Source organism: Salmo salar, chromosome ssa12 (genome assembly GCF_905237065.1).
Source record: "Salmo salar chromosome ssa12, Ssal_v3.1, whole genome shotgun sequence".
Lineage (NCBI taxonomy): Eukaryota > Metazoa > Chordata > Actinopteri > Salmoniformes > Salmonidae > Salmo > Salmo salar.
Window position 1 is genome coordinate 95867122 of NC_059453.1, and position 20867 is coordinate 95887988.

The window sequence follows — 20867 nt, forward strand, 5'->3', positions numbered from 1 at the left end:
GAGTGTTGAAATGTCTCTAGCTCTCTTGACGACAACCTGAGTGTATTAAATGTCCCTAACTCTCTTGACGACAACCTGAGTGTTGAAATGTCTCTAGCTCTCTTGACCACAATCTGAGTGTTGAAATGTCTCTAGCTCTCTTGACGACAACCTGAGTGTTGTTCAACGTAGCACTGACTCAATATTAGTTTAACCCTTGTGTGGTGTTCATGTTTTTGTTATTCACCCCATGTTCGTGGTTCTGATGGACCCACAACATTATAGGGTTTTTTAAACAATACAGCCATAACAATTTAAGTAAAAATACTTAATACTTAGATGTTCACTTATATCAAATACAAGCGAAATAGACAGCGTACATGGTTAATATTTTCCATTTACCTCTGCTAGATCACATTTGTCAATAAAAGCACTATTTTCTTTTTTTTTATAAAATAAAATTTTTGTCAACAGAAATCCATTATAATCAAGACATGGGTGGAATAAATCATGTTTATCGTCAACAAATATAAATGAAACAAGGTTTTCATCACTATTGATGTTTATTGCTTTGAACTGAACAAATTGGACGGACACATTTTACAAACAGTATTTTATCGAAATAATAAATGAGTCCCATTGGACACAAATTAAGGCTGTTCTGCACATGACATGAGGGACAGAGTTTTACCATGTGTGTGTTTCAAATGTATTTATTGCACTTGATGCATGTGTACTGTGTCTTCCTGTCCTTCTTGTGTCCACACACATCGCAATGCTTCTTCTTGTTACTACCGGCTGCAATCTAAAATGGTGAAAACAATTAGTTCAGGAATTCTACTAACAATTCACTCACTCACATATATAGTTACAGCAGACCAAGGTAGGAGAGTCAGACACACACACATGCAACAACATCACTCACACTTACTTCCAGTATTGGAGTTGTTGGTTCTGTGGGTCGGGGCGGATGGGGCACCAGCTTCCTCCTCCTGAATCCTCTTCACGATGGCTGCAGAAGCTGGGGTCCTTGGGATATGTTGCCTCTTCTGGATTTTAGGTCTTACCAATGCCTTGCCCATCTCCTCAAGAAAGAGCCGTCTCCTCTGGAACTTCCCTCTGTTCCAATCTGGGTTCAACGCCATCCAGATGACAAACGCGTTGTACACCGAGATGTCCAAGATGTTAAAGAATATCACAAGTGGCCAGGGTAGAGTTCTTCTTTTGCAGCTGTAGCCAGTCACCAGCTTGTCTAAATTGTCCACCCCTCCTTTTGTGGCATTGTAATCCTTTATGATTTCTGGTTTTTGATATTTCTGGCCACAAAGTCTCCCATCCCTTTGCAACGTACTCATGAGTACCACATTTTTTCCTTTCTTTGGCATGTAGGATGCTAGGGTCGTGTTGGCCGTGAACACAAATTTACAGGAATTGATAGGCCTGTTCCGTGTATTCAGCTGAGGGGGAAGCTCTGGCTTGTTTTTTCATACGGTTTCCTACCATCATCAGCTTCCTCTTGGGGAACTCCTGTCCCAGCTTGTGCGAAGAAAAAAAGTGATTTCATGTGATGTTGTGGCCATGGAGCCCCTGGGTCATGTCCAGGACAACCCTTATCCCTTGGTTCTTCTCAGGGACTCCTCCATCTGGCTTCCCCGTATACACTTGCAAGTTCCACACATATGATGAAGCAGCATCACAGGGAGCCCAGATCTTGATTCCCTATTTTGCAGGTTTAGACTGTATGTACTGCCTGAAGGGGCAGCGGCCCCTAAATGCCATAAGCTGCTCACCAACAGTAACGTTGGGCCCTGGGTTGTAAAACAGAGGAAGGCAGTCCACCCACTTGTTCCACACTGACCTGATTGCAGCTAGCTTGTCTCTCTTTCGCCGAGCTGGTGTAGTATCTCGATTTTTGCATCTGATAATCCTGGAAATAATGTGAAAGTTTTCCAGAGACATTGTTGCATGGAAAAGTTCTCTGCCAGTTTCTGCATTCCACAGGGATTCTGTGTATTCTCCATTGGATCTGAATACACCAGCAAGGATAAGAACCCCAAAGTATGCATGTAAATGAGTTTGGTCCATCTCCTTCATTCTCTCTCCAAAAACACGCCTTCCCTCCAAATTAGTGCAGTTCAGAATGATTTTCTGGATGGTGTCTGGGATGAACAGTTCAAAAGAAGACTTTATGTCCTGCACATGAGTAACCGCCATCCGCGTCAGCCCTGGTTGCATCCTTATCACATTGACAGCCATGCTGGGTGGCTCATTCCTTGGGAAAGAAGACCATTCAAATTCACAGTTTTTTTACATCCATATTTCTCCTCCTGCAGGCTGCTGATGAGCTGCTTTCTGACGGGCTGGTCCTGGGGCTGGCTGCTGACGGGCTGGTCATGGGGCTGGCTGAGAGTCAATCTCATCCTCTTCTTCCAACTCACTGTTAGACTCTCAATTGACAGAGACATTATCCTCATATTAAGAAAACGCTCCTATCACACTCGCTTCTCTCTCCGCAAATATTATTTCTAAGGCCCATTGAGCAGAGATTATTTTTGCGATACTGACTGATTGTGGTAAGGAGCCACACATGCAAAGATATTTATTTGTTGTTTCCTACTGCCAGTTTGCACCTGGCTGGGGTAGAGTGTGGGAAAATGTAGAATTTTTTACAATTTATCAAAATAATGTATTGTAATAATATTGTGCAGGTTCCCACAAGATATTGTGTAGTTTCACACATTACAAAGGATATATTTATTTTATTTATTTAACCTTTATTTAACTAGTCAAGTCAAAAAAATTAAAGATAATAAAAATTAGAAAACATTGGTAAAATATTATATTGTCATTTAAAGAATTATAGATTTACATCTTTTGAACGCAATCAACTTGCCAGATTTAAAAATAACCTTACTGGGAAATCACACTTTGCAATAATCTGAGCACTGTGCCCAGAAAAATACGCGTTGCGATACAGACTAGACGTCATGTTGGGGAGATCTAAAATCGAAAATACTATGTAAATAATCCATTACCTTTGATTCTCTTCATCAGATGTCACTTCCAGGTATCACAGGTCCATAACGAATGTAGTTTTGTTCAAAAAAGCTCATCATTTATGTCCAAAAATCTCCGTCTCGTTAGCACATGATGTAAGCCAGCCGGACTTCTCGTCATGAACGAGGGGAAAAAATATATTTCCGTTCGTTCAAACATGTCAAACGTTGTATAGCATAAATCATTAGGGCCTTTTTTAACCAGAACATGAATAATATTCAAGGTGGACGAATGCATAGCCTTTTATAACGTATTGGAAGAGCTAAAAGGCAAGTTTAATGGGACATCACCGTTCCTGGGTCCGGGTCCTCTAAAACACTTGTTACTGTGTACGGACAATTGGAAGAAAAATCTAAACCCCTTTTTTCATTTTAAACTCTAAAATAGTTATAAAACAAACAAAAACAGTTTTGGAAACTTTAGAGTGTTTTCTACCATATAATAAGTAAAATTAAATCGGTATTTTTTTATCCAGAGCAAAGCCCGACCCAACAGGTTAAGACAAATTCTTATTGACAATAACGGCCTACATCGGCCAAACACGGACAACGCTGGACCTATTGTGCGCCGTCCAATGGGTCTCCCAATCATGGCCGGTTGTGATACAGCCTGGAATTTGAACCAGGGTGTCTGTAGTGACGCCTCAAGAACTGAGTGGACCCGAACACCACATACAGTGGCTTGCGAAGGTTTACCCGCCCTTGGCATTTTCCCTATTTTGTTGGAACAACATGGAATTAAAATGGATTTGTTGGGGGTTTGTATCATTTGATTTACACAACATGCCTACCACTTTGAAGATAAAAAATATTTTTTACTGTGAAACAAAAAATAAATAACAAAAAAAGCAAAACATGACTACTCACCTCCCCCAAAGTCAATACTTTTTTGAGCCACCTTTTACAGCAAGTCTCTTGGGGTATGTCTCTATAAGCTTGGCACAACTAGCCACAGGGATTTTTGCCCATTCTTCAAGGCAAAACTGCTCCAGCTCCTTCAAGTCCGCTGGTGTACAGCAATCTTTAAGTCATACCACAGATTCTAAATTGGATTGAGGTCTGGGCTTTGACTAGGCCATTCCATGATATTTAAATGTTTCCCCTTAAACCACTCGAGTGTTGCTTTAGCAGTATGCTTAGGGTCATTGTCCTGCTGGAAGGTGAACCTCCGTCCCAGTCTCAAATCTCTGGAAGACTGAAACAGGTTTCCCTCAAGAATTTCCCTGTATTTAGTGCCATCCATCATTTCTTCAATTCTGACCAGTTTCCCAGTCCCTGCCGATGAATAACATCCCCACAGCATGACGCTGCAACCACCATGCTTCACTGTGGGGATGGTGGTCTCGGGGTGATGAGAGGTGTTGGATTTGCGCCAGAAAGCATTTTCCTTGATAGCAAAAAAGCTCAATTTTAGTCTCATCTGACCAGAGTACCTTCTCCCACATGCCTTTTGGCAAACACCAAACGTGTTTGCTTACTTTTTTCTTTAACCTCGTCCCACCTACTCAACAGCCAGTGTAATCCCGTGGCGCGTTATTCAAATTCCTCAAAAATGCTAAAACTTCAATTTTTCAAACATATGACTATTTTACACCATTTTAAAGACAAGACTCTCGTTAATCTAACCACACTGTCCGATTTCAAAAAGGCTTTACAACGAAAGCAAAACATTAGATTATGTCAGCAGAGTACCCAGCCAGAAATAATCAGACACCCATTTTTCAAGCTAGCATATAATGTCACATAAACCCAAACCACAGCTAAATGTAGCACTAACCTTTGATGATCTTCATCAGATGACAACCGTAGGAAATTATGTTATACAATACATGCATGTTTTGTTCAATCAAGTTCATATTTATATCAAAAACCAGCTTATTACATTAGCATGTGACTAGCATGTGACTAGCATTCGAACACTGCCGGTGAATTTACTAAATTACTCACGATAAACGTTCACAAAAAGCATAACAATTATTTTAAGAATTATAGATACAGAACTCAACTATGCACTCGATATGTCCGATTTTAAAATAGCTTTTCGGTGAAAGCACATTTTGCAATATTCTCAGTAGATAGCCCGGCATCACAGGGCTAGCTATTTAGACACCCAGCAAGTTTAGCACTCAGCAAAGTCACATTTACTATAAGAAAATTTTTATTACCTTTGCTGTCTTCGTCAGAATGCACTCCCAGGACTTCTACTTCAATAACAAATGTTGGTTTGGTTCAAAATAATCCATAGTTATATCCAAACAGCGGCGTTTTGTTCGTGCGTTCAAGACACTATCCGAAAGGGTAAATAAGGGTGACGAGCATGGCGCAATTCGTGACAAAAAAATTCTAAATATTCCATTACCGTACTTCAAAGCATGTCAACCGCTGTTTAAAATCAATTTTTATGCCATTTTTCTCATAAAAAAGCGATAATATTCCGACCGGGAATCTGCGTTTAGGTAAACAGACGAAAGAAAATAAAGCATTCGGTCGACTCGGGCACGCGCCTAAGCCCATAGTACTCTGATCGGCCACTTGCCAAACGCGATAAAGTGTTTCAGCCAGAGGCTGCCTCGATATCGTTCAGCTTTTTCCCGGGCTCTGAGAGCCTATGGGAGCCGTAGGAAGTGTCACGTTATTGCAAAGATCCTCAGTCTTCAATAAAAGAGCCAAGATGAAACACAACTTGTCAGACAGGTCACTTCCTGCATGGAATCTTCTCAGGTTTTGGCCTGCCATATGAGTTCTGTTATACTATACATTCAAACAGTTTTAGAAACTTTAGGGTGTTTTCTATCCAAAGCCAATAATTATATGCATGTTCTAGTTACTGGGCAGGAGTACTAACCAGATTAAATTGGGTACGTTTTTTTATCCGGCCGTGTCAATACTGCCCCCTAGCCCTAACAGGTTAAGCAATGGCTTTTTTCTGGCCACTCTTCCGTAAAGTCCAGCTCTGTGGAGTTTACGGCTTTAAGTGGTCCTATTGACAGATACTCCAATCTCCGCTGTGGAGCTTTGCAGCTCCTTCAGGGTTATCTTTGGTCTCTTTGTTGCCTCTCTGATTAATGCCTCCTTGCCTTGTCCGTGATTTTTGGTAGGCGACCCTCTCTTGGCAGGTTTGTTGTGATGCCATATTCTTTCCATGTTTCGGATATTTTATTTATAACCCAACCCTGATCTGTGCTTCTCCACAACTTTGTCCCTGACCTGTTTGGAGAGCTCCTTGGTCTTCATGGTGCCGCTGGCTTGGTGGTGCCCCTTTCTTAGTGGTGTTGCAGACTCTGGGGCCTTTCAGAACAGGTGTATATATACTGAGATCATGTGACAGATCATGTGACACTTAGATTGCACACAGGTGGACTTTATTTAGCAATTTTTGTGACTTCTGAAGGTATTTTGTGGCACCAGATCTTATTTAGGGTCTTCATAGCAAAGGGGATGAATACATATGGGCACGCCCCACTTTCCCGTTTTTCTTTTTTTTTCCTTTTTTTCTTTTTTTTCCTTTTTGAGTTTTTTTCATTTCACTTCACCAATTTGGACTATTTTGTGTATGTCCATTACATGAAATCCAAATAAAAATCTATTTAAATTACAGGTTGTAATGCAACAAAATAGGAAAAACGCCAAGGGATTTTTCAAAGTACTGTATGTAATATAAATTTTTGGGGGGTGCACAGTGTGCAGTCAATGAAAATTTGTTATTTTACATTTCTTCACAGAAAATGAGCCAATGAGTCTCAGGTTGAAAAAATAATTAATTGTGTCATTTTTCTTTTAGTAATCATTTGAAAATTGGTCCCATTGACTCAATCACCACACAAAGGGTTAAAGTGTGAGAGCTAAATGTAACAGCAAATGTGATGTGCTCTTTCTTCTTCAGCACCTCCCTTTTGTTGCATATTAAAATAACAACAACATTGTATTCATCAGTTAAATTCTGCGTTTAAAATTCCCTAAATACTACTTTTAACCAGGTCCCATAGAGCGCTATATAGGGAAGTAGTGTACTACTTTTAACCAGGTCCCATAGAGCGCTATATAGGGGAGTAGTGCACTACTTTTAACCAGGTCCCATAGAGCGCTATATAGGGAAGTAGTGCACTATAACGGGAATGGGCTAAAATGTCAAAATAAAATTACAATACCAATAGAGATCAATGTATCAAAATAAACTACAAAAAAGTAGCCAGACAGAACAGCAACAACATTCTCAGTAACGGTTATGTAACGGTCGTCGTACGTAATGGACCAAGGCGCAGCGGGTTGAGTGCTCATTTTAACTTTATTTGAACACTGAACAAAACAAGAAAACGATCGAACGCACAGTATTGTAGGCTACACACACAGCTATGCAAAAACAACTTCCCACAAAGGACAGGTGAAAAACAGGGCTACCTAAGTATGACTCCCAAATCAGCAACAACGATGTACAGCTGTTCTCCTAAACCTTCTACAAAAAGTCAATTTTGAAAAAAGCTGTATCCCTTGTAGACAAAAATGTGTTTTGTGGGGCGGGAACTCATTAGAATAATACTCAGCATGCTTTGCAATTGTCCAATTCTACATTTTTAAACTTACACTCACCGGACAGTTTATTTTGGTACACCACCCCGTTCACGAAAATGGATCGCTCCTATAGACAGTGAGTCATGTGGCCGTGGCTTGCTATATAAAGCAAGCAGACAGGCATTGAGGCATTCAGTTACTTTTCTATTGAACGTTAGAATGGGCTAAACAAGTGACCTAAGTGACTTTGATCGTGGAATGATTGTCGTTTCCAGGCGCACCAGTTCCAGTATCTCAGAAACGGCCGCCCTCCTGGGCTTTTCACACACGACAGTTTCTAGGGTTTACCAAGAATGGTGCTACAAACTAAAAATATCCAGTCAGCGGCAGTCCAGTGGGGGCGAAAATGACAGAGGTTAAAGGAGAATGGCAGGAATGGCGCAAGCTAACAGTCGGGCCACAAACAGACAAATAACGGCGCAGTACAACAGTGGTGTGTAGAACGGCATCTCGGGAACACACAACTCGTCGGTCCTCGTCAGAGTTTGAGAAGGGGCCTCATTCCACTAGGCTGAGTTCCAAATGGAACCCTATGCCCTACTTTTCACCAGAGCTCTATTGACTGAAGACGTTTCACTTTTCCATTTTTTTATTAATTTGTAAAGAAAAAATATATACATAATTCCACTTTGACATTATGGGGTGTTGTGTGTAGGCCAGTGAAACAAAATCTCAATATAATCCATTTTAAATTCAGGCTGTAACACAACAAAATGTGGAAAATGATTCAAGGGTGTGAATACTTTCTGAAGGGACTGTAGTGCACTACTTCTGACGAGGGCTCATATCAGCTCTGGTCAAAACTAGTGCACTACTTCTGACGAGGGCTCATATCAGCTCTGGTCAAAACTAGTGCACTACTTCTGACGAGGGCTCATATCAGCTTCGGTCAAAAATAGTACACCAAAGTATGCAGGTACTAGGGGGCCAGCTGGAACGCAGCCCAGAACAGCCATTTGTTGTTCTCTGCTACAGCTTTGTTGTTCTCTGCTACAACAGATGCTTTGTTGTTCTCTGCTACAGCACATGCTTTGTTGTTCTCTGCTACAACACATGTTAATGGGTGGGAGGGAGGGAGGGTTTGAAGAAGACATATGTCGTATCTTGACTCTATAAAGAGGTTAAATGCAAGGTGACTCCTAGAGGGACGGTTTCAGCAGGTTGTTGCCTAAACCTACTTCACCAATACCTAGATAACTTGCGACTGGATTTTCAAAATGTAACATGTATGTTAAGTGGAAATATCCAACATGCTTTTACGTTAGGGATCCACTCTTCCTGTCCCCGAAGGCTGCAGGGTATTCAGTTTTTTGCTTTGTAATCAGATGCTTATTTCGACCTGGGTGACCAGGTGTGTGAACTTTAGTCATTCGCTAGTAAATCAATGGAATTTAAATCGATCAATTAGGTATGAAGGAGACACAGGAACCATCAAGATTATGGCCCTTGAAGACTGTGTCCCTCTGCATTAAGGCCAATTCAATTACAGACTCAATTACTCTTAGTTAACATGTTGAAGCAATTAACTACATTGTTGTAAACTGTATTATTTGACAGAACATTTTCTATTGTCATACTTTATACATTAGACTAAATTAATACCAGGTGCTGATGATGATAATAATAATAATTAGTATTATTATTGTTATTATTATTATTGTTGTTATTGATATTGTCGTTATTATTGTTGATTATTATTTTTGTTGTTGTTGTTGTTGATATTATTATTATTATTAGTTGTAGTATTAGTATTATCCTATTTCACACAATGAGGTATCTCCATGCATTCTCTACAGGTATGAGAAACAACAAATGTTCCCATAGATGTTGTCGCTAACTGTGCCTGCCTTCAGCCTCCCCTCTTGTTGTTCAGCAGTGTCGCTAACTGTGCCTGCCTTCAGCCTCCCCTCTTGTTGTTCAGCAGTGTCGCTAACTGTGCCCGCCTTCAGCCTCCCCTCTTGTTGTTCAGCAGTGTCGCTAACTGTGCCTGCCTTCAGCCTCCCCTCTTGTTGTTCAGCAGTGTCGCTAACTGTGCCCGCCTTCAGCCTCCCCTCTTGTTGTTCAGCAGTGTCGCTAACTGTGCCCGCCTTCAGCCTCCCCTCTTGTTGTTCAGCAGTGTCGCTAACTGTGCCCGCCTTCAGCCTCCCCTCTTGTTGTTCAGCAGTGTCGCTAACTGTGCCCGCCTTCAGCCTCCCCTCTTGTTGTTCAGCAGTGTCGCTAACTGTGCCCGCCTTCAGCCTCCCCTCTTGTTGTTCAGCAGTGTCGCTAACTGTGCCCGCCTTCAGCCTCCCCTCTTGTTGTTCAGCAGTGTCGCTAACTGTGCCCGCCTTCAGCCTCCCCTCTTGTTGTTCAGCAGTGTCGCTAACTGTGCCTGCCTTCAGCCTCCCCTCTTGTTGTTCAGCAGTGTCGCTAACTGTGCCCGCCTTCAGCCTCCCCTCTTGTTGTTCAGCAGTGTCGCTAACTGTGCCCGCCTTCAGCCTCCCCTCTTGTTGTTCAGCAGTGTCGCTAACTGTGCCTGCCTTCAGCCTCCCCTCTTGTTGTTCAGCAGTGTCGCTAACTGTGCCTGCCTTCAGCCTCCCCTCTTGTTGTTCAGCAGTGTCGCTAACTGTGCCCGCCTTCAGCCTCCCCTCCTTGTTGTTCAGCAGTTTGTCAACTTCAACAACGTGGGAAGAAGCAGAGAGAAGGAAGGAGGTGGAAGGAGATGAGCCAGTAAAACACTCTATTACATCCATGAGATATTGTGTTAGGCTGTGTCCCAAATGAAAAACTACTCCCTATACGGTGCGCTACCTTTGACCAGAGTCCTACGGAGAAATGGAGGTTACTGATTGAAATCCCACCGGTGGATAGATGTGCAGCACAGGAGCAGTACTAGGCTCCAACTTCCAAAAATGTCAGTTTGATTGATGGGTTTTTATTTAAAAGCAGTTGGAAACAGTGGTTCAAAAATGTTCACGATAAACAAATACAATTTGTGATCTGATCAGCTTCATAACGTTATTTTCTTCCTAAACATTCTGTTTAAGTTGAACGAAGCCATTCATTGCTTTGCGATTTTATAATAAATGTATTCAAGTTTTGTTCATTCTCTTCATTATAAAAGGTGTTGTGAGGTCTCAATATGGACTGCAATAAGGATGACCTGAAACGCGCCCATTCAGACCTGGCTGGGTGGACTGGTAAATAGTTACAGTGTTTGAAAACTAAGAATCCACCACATATTGTTACAATGCACTTTTCTATCCCATGCCAAATCTTCTCTGTCTCCTGAGGGGGGTAAAAGGTGTTGTCGAGCCTTCATCACGACTGTCCCGGTGTGTTTGATGGTGATGTGGACACCAAGGAAATTTAAACTCTCGAACACGCTCAACTTTTCAAGCCTTTATTCTGTCTTAATCCAAACAGATCTCTTTTTTTTTGTTATACTTTAGGGAGTGCTGAAGAGGACGTTTCTCTTCTTTTTTTCCCACCATATTATAATTTTGACCCGCTGCATAACGTCACGCGACTATCTGATTATAATAGACCAATTGATGTTCGTTGTTTATTTACATATTCCATCCTAGTTTTGGTCCCGCCCAAAAGCAAGAGAGATTGTGCAATATGGCTGCCTTTGCACTGTATTCCAATCCAAACAATCCCTTTTGCCTGATTTGTCAGAGAAGTTCAGTCGAACCTCCTGCACACTTTGCATTTGATGACATTGCAAATCAGGCTAGGAACAGATATTCCCAGTAGCTCCATCAAGTGTTAGTCTGATGACTAAACTACTGTACATTCTTCACTACATACTCCAACTAGCGACTGGAGCGAGCTGCAACAAACACTCAAGCTGGACAGTTTGATCTCAATCTCTTCATTCAGACTCAATCATGGACACTCTTACTGACAGTTGTGGCTGCTTTGCGTGATGTATTGTTGTCTTTACTTTCTTGCCTTTTGTGCTGTTGTCTGTGCCCAATAATGTTTGTACCATGTTTTGCGCTGCTCCCGTGTTGTGTTGCTATCATGTTGTTGTCATGTTGTGTTGCTACCATGTTGTTGTTGTGTTGCTACCATGTTGTTGTCATGTTGTGTTGCTACCACGCTGTGTTGTCATGTGTTGCTGCCTTGCTATGTTGTTGTCTTAGGTCTCTCTTTATGTAGTGTTGTGTTGTCTCTCTTGTCGTGATGTGTGCTTTGTCCTATATTTATATTTCATTTATTTTTTATTTTTAATCCCAGCCCCCATCCACGCAGGAGGCCTTTTGCCTTTTGGTAGGCCGTCATTGTAAATAAGAATTAGTTCTTAGCTGACTTGCCTGGTTAAAAAAAGGTTACACAAAATAAAAAATAAAATAATAATAAACATACTGTACTTTAGCCGTAAATTAAGTCATTTTTGGTGATGAGGGGCGTTGTACTAATCATAGTCATGAGCGATTGGATCTTCTCTAACCAATCAGAGTATTAAAGCCAATGACGAAATTTCAAAAAGTTATCCACATATGCGTAGCATTTGGCCGGAACAATGCGTCTGGCTAGCCAGGCAAATCAAGCTTTGCATGGATCTTGAATTTAATATTTAGTATTTTAATAGAATACCCAATTAGCTGCTGGCAAGGCATCGGCTACTCTTCCTGGGGTCCAAACAGGAAATGAAACACAACAAATACAAAACATAAGATACACAACACTGCATAATACAATGCAAAACGCATTTATACAAAAAATGTCTGTCTCTATCATCTGTTCTGATGAAGATTTTGTGCATTATAGTGACTATGACATTTCTAAAGGAGGCAAATCGTTAGAAGGAAAAGCTTTTGTCATCATCGCGATGTCACCAGATTGAGTTTAGATGGAGTATAACTTTAGCAAGCTAGCTAAGATCGAGAGACGAGACAGGATTTTAGCTAGCCAACGTTAGCATTGCTAGCTAGCGAATTTTGACTAACTTTCTAGCTATGGCAATTGCCATCTCTTTAAGGTAAATTTGATGACATGATGATGATGATGATGGCAAATTAGATTCCTAATAATTACTTGCCTACCTTAGCGATGTCATCATATTTCCAGGCCACTATAGTGTCTCCTCGGATAACGTTAGCTTGATTACTAGCTACCAAAGTCTGTGAGCTAACTAATGGCAGCTAGCCTGTTGATTGTTGTTCACGCTGCAGTCAGTAAGTCGACCAAAACGGACCAAGGTAGCCTACATGATTTAGCTTGTGTCTTGTCTTTTTTAGGTTTGTGTTTTCTTTGATAGCTGTACAAAATATAATGCTCAAATTGACCATTTGAAGAGGTTTTGTCATTAGGTATAAGAGCTAAAACAAACTGGCTTGTGATTGGATTTGAAGCTACTAGCCTGCCAGCCTGAAGAAAGAGAGAGGGTAGCTATTATTAACACTTTAAATAAGTTTGCAAAATGATGAAATAGACTTTGTGATGATACTGAAGATTGTACCATAGGTCATTGCATCTCAGAGTCCTAACACAGCAAATAATATTAAGTATGCTTATTGCTTACTCTGACGCAGAGGCCTATAGTCTGCCCCGTAGATACAGTAATCATGGCATTCTGCAATGAACAGATGGGAGACTGGGTACAGGCCAGGATGGTCCACCGTGCAAACAGGATGTTTTGGTCCTGCGTATTCTGCATCTTCTGGTGAGCTAATTCTGTTTCGTAACGCCCACACAATCAGACTGAGCATTATGCCATGGGTCATTGCATCTCAGAGGTCTAACACAGCAAATAATACTAAGTATACTTATTGCTTACTCTGACGCAGAGGCCTATAGTCTGCCCCGTAGATACAGTAATCATGGCATTCTGCAATGAACAGATGGGAGACTGGGTACAGGCCAGGATGGTCCACCGTGCAAACAGGATGTTCTGGTCCAGCGTTTTCTGCATCTTCTGGTGACCTAATTTTGTTTCCTAATGTCCACACTATCAGACTGAGCATGTCAGAGGCTCCTGGGAACTAAACGCTGGAGTTAAAAGAGTAAACACACACAGTGATGAATTACACACAGTGATGTGTCACACACGAAGTGATGCATTACACATGAAGTGATGCAGTACACACACGGTGATGTATTACACACAAAGTGATGTATTAGACATGAAGTGATGTATTACACAAACAGGTATGTATTAGACATGAAGTGATGTATTACACACAGTGATGTATTACACACACAGTGATGTATTAGACATGAAGTGATGTATTACACACACAGTTATGTATTAGACATGAAGTGATGTATTACACACACAGTGATGTATTAGACATGAAGTGATGTATTAGACATGAAGTGATGTATTACACAAACAGTTATGTATTACACACACAGTGATGTATTACACACACAGTGATGTATTAGACATGAAGTGATGTATTAGACATGAAGTGATGTATTACACACACAGTGATGTATTAGACATAAAGTGATGTATTACACACACAGTGATGTATTACACACACAGTGATGTATTAGACATAAGGTGATGTATTACACACACAGTGATGTATTACACACACAGTGATGTGTTAGACATGAAGTGATGCAGTACACACACAGTGATGTATTACACACACAGTGATGTATTAGACATGAAGTGATGTTTACACACACAGTGATGTATTAGACATAAAGTGATGTATTACACACCCAGTGATGTATTACACACACAGTGATGTATTACACACAGTGATGTATTAGACATAAGGTGATGTATTACACACACAGTGATGTATTACACACACAGTGATGTATTAGACATAAGGTGATTATCTTGTTGTTTAAGACCTGTCACTGCTGATCTACCTTCCCTGATTGATGCTACAGGCCCTCTCAACAAAACACATGTCCACACTCACAAGTCTGATGCTACAGGCCCTCTCAACAAAACACATGTCCACAGTCACAAGTCTGATGCTACAGGCCCTCTCAACAAAACACATGTCCACACTCACAAGTCTGATGCTACAGGCCCTCTCTCCAAAACACATGTCCTCACACACAAGTCTGATGCTACAGGCCCTCTCCAAAACACATGTCCTCACACACAAGTATGATGCTACAGGCCCTCTCTCCAAAACACATGTCCACACTCACAAGTCTGATGATAGCAATCTCTCTAGTATAAAGACCTCCTCCATTCCTGCCATTATTGAAAGAGATTGTGATACCTCACATCTCAAAATTGGGTTACTTAATGTTAGATCCCTCACTTCCAAGGCAGTTATAGTCAATGAACTAATCACTGATCATAATCTTGATGTGATTGGCCTGACTGAAACATGGCTTAAGCCTGATGAATTTACTGTGTTAAATGAGGCCTCACCCCCTGGTTACACTAGTGACCATACCCCCCGTGCATCCGGCAAAGGCGGAGGTGTTGCTAACATTTCCGATAGCAAATTTCAATTTACAAAAACGAAAAACAATGACGTTTTCGTCTTTTGAGCTTCTAGTCATGAAATCTATGCAGCCTACTCACTCACTTTTTATAGCTACTGTTTACAGGCCTCCTGGGCCATATGCAGTGTTCCTCACTGAGTTCCCTGAATTCCTATCGGATCTTGGAGTCATAGCAGATAATATTCTAATTTTTGGTGACTTTAACATTCACATGGAAAAGTCCACAGACCCACTCCAAAAAACTTTCGGAGCCATCATCGACTCAGTAGGTTTTGTCCAACATGTCTCTGGACCTACTCACTGCCACAGTCATACTCTGGACCTAGTTTTGTCCCATGGAATAAATGTTGTGGATCTTAATGTTTTTCCTCATAATCCTGGATTATCGGACCACCATTTTATTGCGTTTGTAATTGCAACAAATAATCTGCTCAGACCCCAACCAAGGAGCATTAAAAGTCGTGCTATAAATTCTCAGACAACCCAAAGATTCCTTGATGCCCTTCCAGACTCCCTCTGCCTACCCAAGGACGTCAGAGGACAAAAATCAGTTAACCACCTAACCGAGGAACTCAATTTAACCTTGCGCAATACCCTAGATGCAGTTGCACCCCTAAAAATTAAAAACATCTGTCATAAGAAACTAGCTCCCTGGTATACAGAAAATACACGAGCTCTGAAGCAAGCTTCCAGAAAATTGGAACGGAAATGGCGCCACACCAAACTGGAAGTCTTCCGACTAGCTTGGAAAGACAGTACCGTGCAGTATCGAAGAGCCCTCACTGCTGCTCGATCATCCTATTTTTCCAACTTAATTGAGAAAAATAAGAACAATCCGAAATTTCTTTTTGATACTGTCGCAAAGCTAACTAAAAAGCAGCATTCGCAAATGGAGGATGGCTTTCACTTCAGCAGTAATACATTTTTGAACTTCTTTGAGGAAAAGATCATGATCATTAGAAAGCAAATGATGGACTCCTCTTTAAATCTGGGTATTCCTCCAAAGCTCCATTGTCCTGAGTCTACACAACTCTGCCAGGACCTAGGATCAAGGGAGATACTAAAGTGTTTTAGTACTATATCTCTTGACACAATGATGAAAATAATCATGGCCTCCAAACCCTCAAGCTGCATACTGGACCCTATTCCAATTAAACTACTGAAAGAGCTGCTTCCTGTGCTTGGCCCTCCTATGTTGAACATAATAAACGGCTCTCTATCCACCGGATGTGTACCAAGCTCACTAAAAGTGGCAGTAATAAAGCCTCTCTTGAAAAAGCCGAATCTTGACCCAGAAATTATAAAAAAACTACCGGCCTATATCGAATCTTCCATTCCTCTCAAAGATTTTAGAAAAAGCTGTTGCACAGCAACTCACTGCCTTCCTGAAGACAAACAATGTATATGAAACGCTTCAGTCTGGTTTTAGACCCCATCATAGCACTGAGACTGCACTTGTGAAGGTGGTAAATGACCTTTTAATGACGTCAGACCGAGGCTCTGCATCTGTCCTCTTGCTCCTAGATCTTAGTGCCGCTTTTGATACCATCGATCACCACATTCTTTTGGAGAGATTGGAAACCCAAATTGGTCTACATGGACAAGTTCTGGCCTGGTATAGAGCTTATCTGTCGGAAAGATATCAGTTTGTCTCTGTGAATGGTTTGTCCTCTGACAAATCAATTGTAAATTTCTGTGTTCCTCAAGGTTCCGTTTTAGGACCACTATTGTTTTCACTATATATTTTACCTCTTGGGGATGTCATTCGAAAACATAATGTTAAATTTCACTGCTATGCGGACGACACACAGCTGTACATTTCAATGAAACATGGTGAAGCCCCAAAATTGCCCTCGCTAGAAGCCTGTGTTTCAGACATAAAGAAGTGGATGGCTGCAAACTTTCTACTTTTAAACTCGGACAAAACAGAGATGCTTGTTCTAGGTCCTAACAAACAAAGAGATCTTCTGTTGAATCTGACAATTAATCTGGATGGTTGTACAGTCGTCTCAAATAAAACTGTGAAGGACCTCGGCGTTACTCTGGACCCTGATCTCTCTTTTGAAGAACATATCAAGACTGTTTTAAGGACAGCTTTTTTCCATCTATGTAACATTGCAAAAATCTGAAACTTTCTGTCCAAAAATGACGCAGAAAAATTAATCCATGCTTTTGTTACTTCTTGGCTGGACTACTGCAATGCTCTACTTTCCGGCTACCCGGATAAAGCACTAAACAAACTTCAGTTAGTGCTAAATACGGCTGCTAGAATCCTGACTAGAACCAAAAGATTTGATCATATTACTCCAGTGCTAGCCTCCCTACACTGGCTTCCTGTTAAGGCAAGGGCTGATTTCAAGGTTTTACTGCTAACCTACAAAGCATTACATGGGCTTGCTCCTACCTATCTTTCCGATTTGGTCCTGCCGTACATACCTACACGTACGCTACGGTCACAAGACGCAGGCCTCCTAATTGTCCCTAGAATTTCTAAGCAAACGGCTGGAGGTAGGGCTTTCTCCTATAGAGCTCCATTTTTATGGAATGGTCTGCCTACCCATGTGAGAGACGCAGACTCAGTCTCAACCTTTAAGTCTTTACTGAAGACTTATCTCTTCAGTAGGTCCTATGATTAAGTATAGTCTGGCCCAGGAGTGTGAAGGTGAACGGAAAGGCTGGAGCAATGGACCGCCCTTGCTGTCTCTGCCTTGCCGGTTCCCCTCTCTCCACTGGGATTCTCTGCCTCTAACCCTATTACAGGGGCTGAGTCACTGGCGTACTGGTGTTCTTCCATGCCGTCCATGGGAGGGGTGCGTCACTTGAGTGGGCTGAGTCACTGACGTGGTCTTCCTGTCTGGGTTGGCACCCCCCCTTGGGTTGTGCCGTGGCGGAGATCTTTGTGGGCTATACTCGGCCTTGTCTTAGGACGGTAAGTTGGTGGTTGGAGACATCCCTCTAGTGGTGTGGGGGCTGTGCTTTGGCAAAGTGGGTGGGGTTATATCCTGCCTGTTTGGCCCTGTCCGGGGTTTCATCGGATGGGGCCACAGTGTCTCCTGATCCCTCCTGTCTCAGCCTCCAGTATTTATGCTGCAGTAGTTTATGTGTCGGGGGCTAGGGTCAGTCTGTTACATCTGGAGTATTTCTCTTGTCTTATCCGGTGTCCTGTGTGAATTTAAATATGCTCTCTCTAATTCTCTCTTTCTCTCTTTCTTTCTTTCTCTCGGAGGACCTGAGCCCTAGGACCATGCCTCAGGACTACCTGGCATGATGACTCCTTGCTGTCCCCAGTCCACCTGGCCGTGCTGCTGATCCAGTTTCAACTGTTCTGCCTGCGGCTATGGAACCCTGACCTGTTCACCGGACGTGCTTGTTGCACCCTCGACAACTAATATGATTATTATTATTTGACCATGCTGGTCATTTATGAACATTTTAACATCTTGACCATGTTCTGTTATAATATCCACCCGGCACAGCCAGAAGAGGACTGGCCACCCCTCATAGCCTGGTTCCTCTCTAGGTTTCTTCCTAGGTTTTTGGCCTTTCTAGGGAGTTTTTCCTAGGGCGTTTTTCCTAGCCACCGTGCTTCTTTCACATGCATTGCTTGCTGTTTGGGGTTTTAGGCTGGGTTTCTGTACAGCACTTTGAGATATCAGCTGATGTACGAATGGCTATATAAATACATTTGATTTGATTTGATTTGATGATACAGGCCCTCTCTCCAAAACACATGTCCACATTCACAAGTCTGATGCTACAGACCCTCTCTCCAAAACACATGTCCACATTCACAAGTCTGATTCTACAGAACCTCTCTCCAAAACACATCCACAATACATTTTAGTCATTTAGCATAAACCTGAGAAGATTCTGTACAGGAAGTGGTCTGTCTGACAAGTTGTTGTTCATCTTGGCTCTTTTTATTGAAGACTGAGGATCTTTGCTGTAACGTGACACTTCCTACGGCTCCCATAGGCTCTCAGAGCCCGGGAAAAAGCTGAATGATATCGATGCAGCCCCAGGCTGAAACACATTATCGCGTTTGGATAGTGGCCGGTCAGAGAACTCTGAGACTCATGCTCGTGCACAAGGGCACGAGATGTTTTTATTTGTCTCTCTTTGTACGTATACACGCTTTCCCGGTCGGAATATTATCACTTTTTTACGAGAGAAATTGCATAAAAATTGATTTTAAACAGCGGTTGACATGCTTCGAAGTACGGTAATGGAATATTTAAAAAAAAATTGTCACGAAATGCGCCATGCTCATCACCCTTATTTACCCTTTCGGATAGTGTCTTGAACGCACGAACAAAATGCCGCTATTTGGATATAACAATGGATTATTTGGGACCAAACCAACATTTGTTATTGAAGTAGAAGTCCTGGGAGTGCATTCTGATGAAGAACAGCAAAGGTAATAACATTTTTCTTATAGTAAATCTGACTTTGGTGAGTGCTAAACTTGCTGGGTGTCTAAATAGCTAGCCCTGTGATGCCGGGCTATCTACTTAGAATATTGCAAAATGTGCTTTCACCGAAAAGCTATTTTAAAATCGGACATATCGAGTGCATAGAGGAGTTCTGTATCTATAATTCTTAAAATAATTGTTGTGTTTTTTGTGAACGTTTATCGTGAGTAATTTAGTAAATTCACCGGCAGTGTTCGGTGGGAATGCTAGTCACATGCTAGTCACAAGCTAATGTAAAAAGCTGGTTTTTGATATAAATATGAACTTGATTGAACAAAACATGCATGTATTGTATAACATAATGTCCTAGGGTTGTCATCTGATGAAGATCATCAAAGGTTAGTGCTGCATTTAGCTGTGGTTTGGGTTTATGTGACATTATATGCTAGCTTGAAAAATGGGTGTCTGATTATTTCTGGCTGGGTACTCTGCTGACATAATCTAATGTTTTGCTTTCGTTGTAAAGCCTTTTTGAAATCGGACAGTGTGGTTAGATTAACGAGAGTCTTGTCTTTATAATGGTGTAAAATAGTCATATGTTTGAAAAATTGAAGTTTTTGCATTTTTGAGGTATTTGAATATCGCGCCACGGGATTACACTGGCTGTTGAGTAGGTGGGACGAAATCGTCCCACCTAGCCCAGAGAGTTAAGAACAAATTCTCATTTGCAATACTGGCCTACGGCCTACCCCTGGCGATGCTGGGCCAATTGTGCACCGCCCTATGGGTCTCCCAACACCGGCCGGTTGTGATACAGCCTGGAAGGGTTAAGTGGGTTAAGTGCCCAGCTCAAGGGCACATCAAAAGGTTTTTCAGCTAGTCCGCTCAGGAATTTGAACCAATGCCCTTTCAGTGACTGATTCCAACGCTCTTAACCACTAGACTACCTGGCTAGACTTTCCTGTATTTGCATTTATTAAGGTCCCCATTAGTTCCTGCCAATGCAGCAGCTACTCTTCCTGGGGTCCAGCAACATTAAAGCAGTTATATACACTATATATACAAAAGTATGTGGACACCCCTTCAAATTGTGGTGGATTTGACTATTTCAACCACGCTTAACCTGGTTAGGGGGTCCTCCTGGATCTCCTCACTAGACCTCCGCAGTGGCTACTGGCAGGTGCCCCTCTCCCCAGAGGCCAGAACCAAAACTGCGTTCTCCACTAACAGAGGACACTGGCAGTTCAAGGTCCTGTGCTTCGACCTGTGCAACGCTCCAGCTACTTTTGAGCGTTTGATGGACAGGGTGCTGGATGGCATCCCCGACAGCAGTGTCTGGTATAACTCGATGACATCCTGGCCCATGGCAGCTCCTTCCATTCAGCCCTGGGAGCGCTACAGTGTGTGCTGGAGAGGGTGGCTGCTGCAGGCCTGA